Genomic DNA, 8,507 nt, shown 5'->3' with positions numbered 1-8,507 from the left:
CAGAGCGGTCACCCAGTCCCATGCGGGATTCCCTGGCCAGGTGAAGATGCCCCTCTCCACAGCCCCCGCTATCAGGGGCGGCCGTGCAGCCTCTGCCCTGTGTCCTTGGTCTCAGACCCCCCCACAAAAGAGAGGAGCAGCAATTCAATTCTCAGGGACAGGGCCACAGACCCCAGGACTTTGGGACTCTCTCCCTTCTCAGGTGAGAACTTGCCCCACAATCCCCTGGCTCTGAGAGCATGCCCCACCACTTCCTCCCTCCTGGCAACGTTTGTCAATCATGGTTCTTTGGTGGAAACAGGAGAAACTAATTAACAGGAGGGGGAGAGAGAGTGTGGAGCGGGGGGGTCAGCGTTGGCAGGTGATCTGGAAAGAAGCTGAGTGACTAGAATGAGAAAATCTGGGTTTTTAAGGGCAAGTCCACGAGATGATTAAGCTCTGAACACCTTCACCTTCAGAGCCAGATCTCTGGAAGACTGGGGCAGAGTCAACCTGGGATGGCAACAGGGAGGGGAGGGTGGGATAGGGGGTGCTGGGGACCATCCGAGGGGCAGGTTGGTTCCTCCAAAGGATGAGACGCTGAACAGATGACAATGGTGTCACCTGTGTACCCTAAACTCACGTGGGCTGCTGGGAGCATTGGGCTGGTGTTTTTATTGCACCTGTGTCTCTGTGTCCCCTGGAGAAGGAAGGGGCAACCCACCCCAGTATTCTTGCCTAGAGAACCCCGAGGACAGAGGAGCTGGGGGGTGCTACAGCCCATGGGGTCTCAAAGAGTCAGACACGACCGAGCAACTGAATAACTATCTGTATTCGCCCCGAGGCTCACCCAGGTGGGATTGTCTGCCATGGGTGCCTGCGGTCAGCAGGTGCTTCCCTGGGGCTCCATCTTCCGTCACGGGGCCTCTCTGGGCAGCCTGGCATCTCATGGCTCAAAGCTGGCCTGACAAGGGAACATTCCAGGATGGCAGTGGGAAGTTCCAAGGTCACCTGGGCCAAGCTCGAGAAAGGAAGCAGCATCCACCTCCTAATGGGAGGAGCTGGAGACCCTGCACCCTGGGGACCCACCTCCTCCATGGTCCCATCTCCATCCTCTCCCCTCCGGCCCAACACCCACGCCCCACTCTGAGCAAGGGCAGAGCAGGGAGGGGCTCAGACCTGCCCAGGACCCTCACAGAGAAAAAAGACCCAAAGCTCTCAGGTCCCAGGACTTGTGGGGGTGGTGAAGGGAAAGGGTGGAGAGTCACTGCAAGCCCCCAACACACCCTGGGATTGGGAAGGTGCCCAACCAAGGAGAGGATGCCTCCGCTGGAGTCAGTTTCGGTGCCCTGCAGCCTCATTGTGCCACGAGGTGCTGGAGTGTGCCCAGAAAGGCTCAGTGAGGAAGCACATATGGAAGCAAGCCAGAAGCCAGTGACCTGGACAAATTGGCCTAGCCATCTCGGCGGGGGGGGGGCAGGCTCAAGAGTCCCTCTCACCACAGACCAGCTGTAGCCAGCACCAGCACAGAGCCATCACAAGGGGACCCCCAACTCTGGCTGCAAATCCTGCAGCAGCAGGAAGACAGTCCCCCTGGGGGTGGGCCTGGCCTATGAGCCCCCGCCTCCGGGAACTGATGACCCAGTGACCTGCCAGGCACAGCCAGGGCCAGCCCCTGCAAGCCTCTCCTCGATTGGTTACACCTCACCAGGCCTGAAGCCATTTTATTTGCCCTGGGGCTGCCCTGCGCCGTGCACCCCCAAGTCAGGGGCCAGAGTCCCTCTCTCTGATCCCCTCCTCCCTGCCATGTGACCACCAAACCCTCAGCCCTCCTCTGGGGAGTGAGAGACTCTAGCCTGGTCCCTCAGCTTCACACATCTTCAGGGCAAAGGACGGATGGCTGAGCAAGACTGACATCTCCTGAATGCCTGAGGCCACCCCGACTGCCCTCCAACCCCACCTCCTAGATTTGGGTGGCCTCTTCCCTCTCTGCCCCTCCTGACATCTCTTCCCTCCACACCCCTGCCCTTCCCTGCTCCAGCCAGACTTCACTGGAATGTCTGGGCTCGGGTCCTGATGGACCCCAAGGTTGGCAAGGGTGGGGGGGACACAGCCGGCTGGCCAAGCCTTAACAGTGACCGGAGACCCTCCTAGGGGAACTTCCGAGTTAAATTTCTGCCTGGGGAGAAGTTTACCAGAATGTACTGAATGGAGACACCAAATTCAGGGTTAAACTAGCAGTTCTAACCCGTGACTGCATTTTAGAATCACCTGGGAAGCTTTTCCCCAACACACCACTACCCAGGTCCCACCACAGATGTTCGGACCTAATTAAGGCCCAGGCAGCAACTTCTTTTCCCTTTTTCTTTAACTTCTTACTGAAGTATAACATTTATACAGAAGAGCACACATAAGCCTAAGGCTCTATGAATCTTTTTAAATTAAATGCACCTGAGTAACCAGCAGTCCGCTGAGGAAACAGTTTTACTCTCCTCCTCTGAGCCCGGGGATGGTGTTCAGTCACTGTGCCCCATGGAGGAGAACCATGCTCTTGGTTTTAGCACCAGGGGATTCCTTGGCCAGGCGTTCTTTGAGATCCGCCCAGGTGATTTCTCCAGAGCAGCTGGGGTCCAGAACACTGGCCTGGACACCTCCACCACCTTGCGCAGCACACTACGGCCCTAGCCTACCCCCAACTATTTCCCTTGACAAAGATGAAGAGCTTCAGAGGCACCAAGCTCAACGGTTACTTCTTAAATTAACAGACACAAGTCCCCACGGCGCCCCCTCTCCCAGGGCTGTCCCCTGTGGCAGGGGCCTCCTGAGCTGGGCCTACTGCTGGTGTTCACCACTAACCCTGGCTGTCTCTGAGATGGTCCTTCCAGAAACTGCCACGGCTGTCAGGGCTCAGGAACCTGCTACTGCCTCCCCACCCTGGATGCCATTTCCCCTCCTGAACTGGAGGCTTTAGGATGCACCTGCTGGGCGGGGGCAGCCCGGCTCAGGAGGCCTTATCCTGGGGCTGCATGGTTAGGAGGCAGCTGCTTTCTCATAGCGGGCCACGGAAACTCCTCCGCCTCGACAGTCGGGGTACCATCCAGGGGGCTGGGCTGAGGGACAGGGCGCCCAGCTGAAGGCAGCCCTCTGAGTGCGAACCTTGAGCTCGAGCCACTGTGGTCCGCAGGTTTGGAGTGGCTGGCCCCAGACACCGGGCTTTACCGAGGTCAAGGCAGCCAAGACCGTCACCATCTCCAGGGCCTGCCAGGGACCTACGTGGGAGAGCAAGCAGGAAGCTGAGCCCAGGCTGCAGAAGGCCCAGTGGGGGATAATGGCCTCGACTGAGAAGGAGACTCAACTCAGAACAGCGTGGTGCACAGCGGGCAGGGATTACTAAGGCCTGGGTGCCCCGGGCCCCTCAGGAAGCGAGCACTGGCAGCACGTGGGGGCAGCACACGGTACACCACGCAACCGGCCCTGGGACCCCGCCCACCATGCCTGTCCTTGTGCCACGTGACTGCCTCTCCGCTGAGGTTTATTGGCCGCCTTGGCCGGGCTGGGCCAATCAGATTCTCTCCCCGGACTTCGGTGGTGTGGGCGTGGAGCCCGACCGGGAGAAGGCGGAGCTGGAGGCTCAGCTCTGTGCGAACTAGGCCAGGCCCGGGCAAGACTGAAGGGAGTCCAGCTAAACCCAGGGCTGGGGGCCTGGCAGCAGAGGCAGCCACGTGGGAAGGGAGGAGACGGGCAGCGGTGGGCAGAGGGGCAGAGATGGGAGACCCTGTGCGCCGTGAGGGAGAGGGCCAGAGTATCATTCACTTCTTTTCACTGGTTTGGCATTTTCAGTGTCTTTTCCAGGTCTGATCATTTTATGGCCTGGCCGTTCCTTCCCGCTACCAGACGATGCCCCTGCCTTCCATCCTCACGTTCTACTTGAGATGATGAATGGAGGTCAGTCCCTTGCAACCCCATGACCCCTGAACCTGCAGCTCTCTCCCCAACCCCAGCATCATGTCTTTGTAGTGACCCCCACTGAGCAAACCCTGTCCTTCTTGTCCTTCACGTGGGTCTTGCTAGGGAGGCAGACGTGCTAGTGTGAAGGGCCAGGGATGCTCCCAGATCCATCAGATCATAGCCAGCCAGGGAGCAAAGAGGACACCCCCTCCTGACACTTTCTGTCACACCTGCACATGAGGCTGTTTGCTAAACCCAACTGTTTGCTCAAGGGGAGCATCAAATTAATTAAAGAAGGAGGTCTGCAAGCAAACCGACACCTAAGTCTATAAATGCTTCTAGGTGAGGAGGTCAAAACCTAAGCACAGGGAACGCCCTGGTGATCCAATGGCATAAGAATCCGCCTGCCAGTGCGAGGGGTAGTGGTTGGATCCCTGGCCTGAGAAGATCACACGTGCTGTGGAGCAACTAAACTCGTGAGCCACAACTACTGAACCCTGTGCGCCCTAGAACCTGGGCTCTGCAACAAGAGATACCACTGCAAAGAGAAGCCTGAGCCCCCAGCTAGAGAAAGCCCTCCCATAGGAATGAAGAGCCAGTGTGGTCAAAAGCTAAATAAGAAATAACTCATAAAAACAAAAACCTAAGGACAACCAGTCAAAAACAAGTAACCAAAAGGTGGAGGCAACCCAAGTGTCCATTGAGGAAATAGAAAAACAGACTGTTATCTATTCAGTCAATGGACTATTATTATTCATCCTTAAAAAGTAAGGAAGTCCTGACGGATGCCACACATCAAACAATACCAACACAGAGGGCCTCATTTTAGGTGAAATAAGCCAGTCACCAAAAGACAAACACTGATGCAGTACTCTAGGAGGTGCTTACACGAGGTCCCTGGAGTCATCAAATTCATAGACAGCAAAATGTTGGTTGCCAAGGGCTCAGGGAAGGGAGAGGGGAAGCTGTTTGGTGAGTGTAGAGCTTTAGTCTTGCAAAATGAAAAGACTTCTGGGGACTGGTTGCAGGACAATGTGAACGTGCTTAACAGCACTGAGCTGATACACTTTACAGTTTTTTTAATGGGGGTTTTTCTTGGCCATGCTGTGCATCTTGCAGGACCTTAGTTCTGTAATCAGGGATTGAACCTGTGCCCCGTGCAGTGGAAGCACGGAGTCCTAACCAGTGGACCACCCGGGAATTCCCATATATGCACTTTAAAATGTTTAAGATGTTTAATTTTAGGTTATGTATATTTTACCACAATTAAAAGTGAAAAAAAAAATTTTTTTAACCACACAGAAAATACTGATGCAAGTAAATGAGATAACATATATGGAAGTGCCTGGAACAACATAGGCATTTAATGGGTGTTAGAGTCTGTTTTCTTTTTCTTCCTTAACTCTGGTCCTTGATTCCTGATGGTCTAAAAGAATGAACCAGATGAGACTAACTTATAAGAGGCTAATGAACACTGCAAAAGTCCTTGGGTTTCTTTCCTTAAGTAGGTGAGATAGTCTGCATAACAGTTTTGTTGCATAACAGATCTGTTTGAAGATGGAGGAGAACGAAAAGGAGGAGAAAAGGATTCAAGAGAAAATGAGCTTGCCTCACGGCATTTTCCTTCGTGCAGATTTCCTGTGGGATGTGTGTTGAGCATAGGAGCGTGTGTAGAGGTTTTGACTGGACCGGCAGCTTTAGCCACGACGTCATATTTCATCTAGTCCCAACCTTTTCAGGTGTTTGCTTATCTCCCTTTACAAATGAGAGAACCGAAGCTCAGGGAAATAGACTGCCCAAATGAAGCGGTGGGGCCAGAATATGGGGCTGGTCTGTGTCCATCTGGGTGGCAATGCGCTCTTCTCCAGCCCTCCAGCTCTACGTGGATGTCATCTTGCAGGGTGCTCAGCAGACCTGTGCTGGCGTCAACCCTGGATGTCTGCCATGGCGTGGGTAGAGGAGACACCGCACCTGTGCTCTGCAGCTGCCTCTCCCACCTGTGTCACGGTGAGCACAGTTTTGGGGGGAAAAGAGGAAGAAAACGTTTATCTGTCTGCCTAGCAACTGCTGGCCTATTCTCTGAAAAAGACCTCGGGATGGAGACGCTCCTCCTCCCAGGGTGTCTGGCTGGGCTTGGGCCCCTCTGTCTTGGGCTCCTGGCCTCTGTCTTCCCGGGAAAGAGGATGGGTCACTCAAATTTCTACCAGCCCCCGACCTTGTAAATTCCTACCAGGCACATGGGCTTCGGGGAACAGAGCACTGTCATCTTTCTCCAGCAAAACAGCTGCCAGTCTGAACACTGATTTCCCAGAAGGTCACACAAGGACTCATGAGCTCGTGTCTGGCCCTGGTTCAAAGGAAAGTTGTTCTGTGAGTCTGGTGCTCTGGAACCAGGCCTAGGCAGCGTTCCCTGGGTGCCACGGCAGTCATTAGGGAAGCAGAACGCCCCCAGGGCTTCGTGGTTGCGCTAGGGAACAAAGGGTGTGTGGTTTCTCCCCATCTGTTTGTCTCTCTCTCCCTCCCACTCTTGACTCAAAAACTTAGGTCAAACCAGAGAGCTGAGAACATCTTCCCACCAGCCCCCATCCTTTTTGCTAAAAGCCTGCAGTGTAGCTGAAAGCAGCCTGGAGTGAGGATCTGGCCGGTGGAGGCTGTCCTCTTGGTAGAGAACTTGAGTGCCAGGCAGGCACCCCGAGGCCGCGGGCTTGGCCCTGCTATGAGAACAGTCAGACCTGCACCCGAAAGCACGTGGCTTCCCCTGGTGCCCCCTCCTGGATCTTCCTGGAAGCAGCAGCTCTGCCCAGCACCCTGTCCGCTGGGCCTGGCTCTGAGCCTGGTGCTGGCTTTGCACGTGGCCGCCTCACTTGCAGGAACCATCTCTGTTGCCTTTAGGAATTAAGCAGCTTAGCCCACACCCAGTTGGTATTTTCAGAATTTCTGATAAACAAAATAAATATACAGCTTATATAACACTCCTGGCTGGAAAGTCAACAACGGCTGGCTTGGCTGAGCAGCTGACCAGAGCCCCAAAGGCAACATGTCTGGGGTGGCTGGTGATGAAGGAGCCCATTGTTGGGCCACCCTATCAAAACCCTTTGTTCTAAACTTTCTAAAGTGAACTCTCCACAAAAGAGTGAACTCCAAGCCCATTTCAGAGTGAGGTTTGCTACGGGCGGAGGTCTCAGCAGTGGCACCGAGCACCAACCAGGCCCTGGTGCAGCTCCAAACCAAGAGCTTCCCCCGAGTTCTCCCATTTCATCCTCAAACTAATGCCAGATGTAAACACTGAAATTAGTACCCATTATAGATCAAGAAGGGCTTCCTAGGTAGCGCTACTGGTAAAGAATCTGCCTGCCAGTGCAGGAGATGTAAGAGACACAGGTTCAATCCCTGTGTTGGGAAGATCCCCTGGAGGAGGGCATGGCAACCCACTCCAGTATTCTTGTCTGGAGAATCCCATGGACAGAGGAGCCTGGCAGGGTACAGTCCATGGGGTTGCAGAGTCAGACACAATGACTATCTCCCAGAGTTGGCTCAAACACATGTTCATTTTAGAAAGCATGTATTCACGGAGATCAAGAAGCAGGTCTGGGGGTTTGCAATAGCTCAACTGGCCCTCAGCATCGACTACCCTTCCTGCTGGCAGCTTTTAGTGTTGCTAAAACCCACCTTTCCCAGACTCCCTTGCAGCCTGGGCTCGGGTTGAGCACTGAGTTCTGTCCTTACACACAGATTGGCTCCTGGGTTTGATGAGCAAGGCCATGGTGCCCACAGCAGTGAATTCAGAGGTGGCTCTGATTCCCCAGGCAGAGGGTAACTCTCTTGGTGAGCCCTTCTCATGTGTCCTGGGAGCTGTTCCTGGAGGCCTTGCCCAGTGTCTGCTCCTCCAGACTTTCCTGTGTTTTTGTAGAGACCTAATTCCCTTTAGGTAAGTATGTATTTATATATTTTTATTTACTTTTTGGCTGTGTCTCAAGGCTTGTGAGATCAAACCAGTCAAAATTAAAAGAAATCATCCCTGAATATTCATTGGAAGGACTGAAGCTGAAGCTCTAATACTTTGGCCACCTGATTCAAAGAGCTGATTTATTGGAAAATACTCTTATGCTGGTTAAGATTTAAGACAAAAGGAGAAGGGGATGACAGAGAATGAGGTGGTTCAAAGGCATCATCGACTAAAATGAACGTGAGTTTGAGCAAACTCTGGGAGATAGTGAAGGACAGAGGAGCCTGATGTGCTGCAGTCCATGGGGTTGCAAAGAGTCAGACATGACTTACCAACTGAACAACAACTATTGAAAATACCTGCAGAGGATTCCGTTTTCTGTTCTGACATGCTTGATATGGTCCTGGAGTAGACACCAAGCAGTCCTCCTCCAGATGCCCCCTTGGCCTCTCCCGTTGGCTTGGAGCTCAGGGTGTGTGGGCAGCAGTGGCTGGAAGGAAGAGCTGGTGTGCATGGGACTTTAGAACCTGGAGGCCAGCTGGCAGCTGCTTCAGGATTAGGGAGGGAGCCAGGGAGGAAGGACTTGCCAGAGAGAACAAGCAGTCCTGCTGGGAAGATGCTGGGATACCGAGAG

This window comes from Bos javanicus, chromosome 19 (genome assembly GCF_032452875.1).
Source record: "Bos javanicus breed banteng chromosome 19, ARS-OSU_banteng_1.0, whole genome shotgun sequence".
NCBI classification, from domain to species: domain Eukaryota; kingdom Metazoa; phylum Chordata; class Mammalia; order Artiodactyla; family Bovidae; genus Bos; species Bos javanicus.
Note: the sequence above shows the minus strand (reverse complement) of the source record.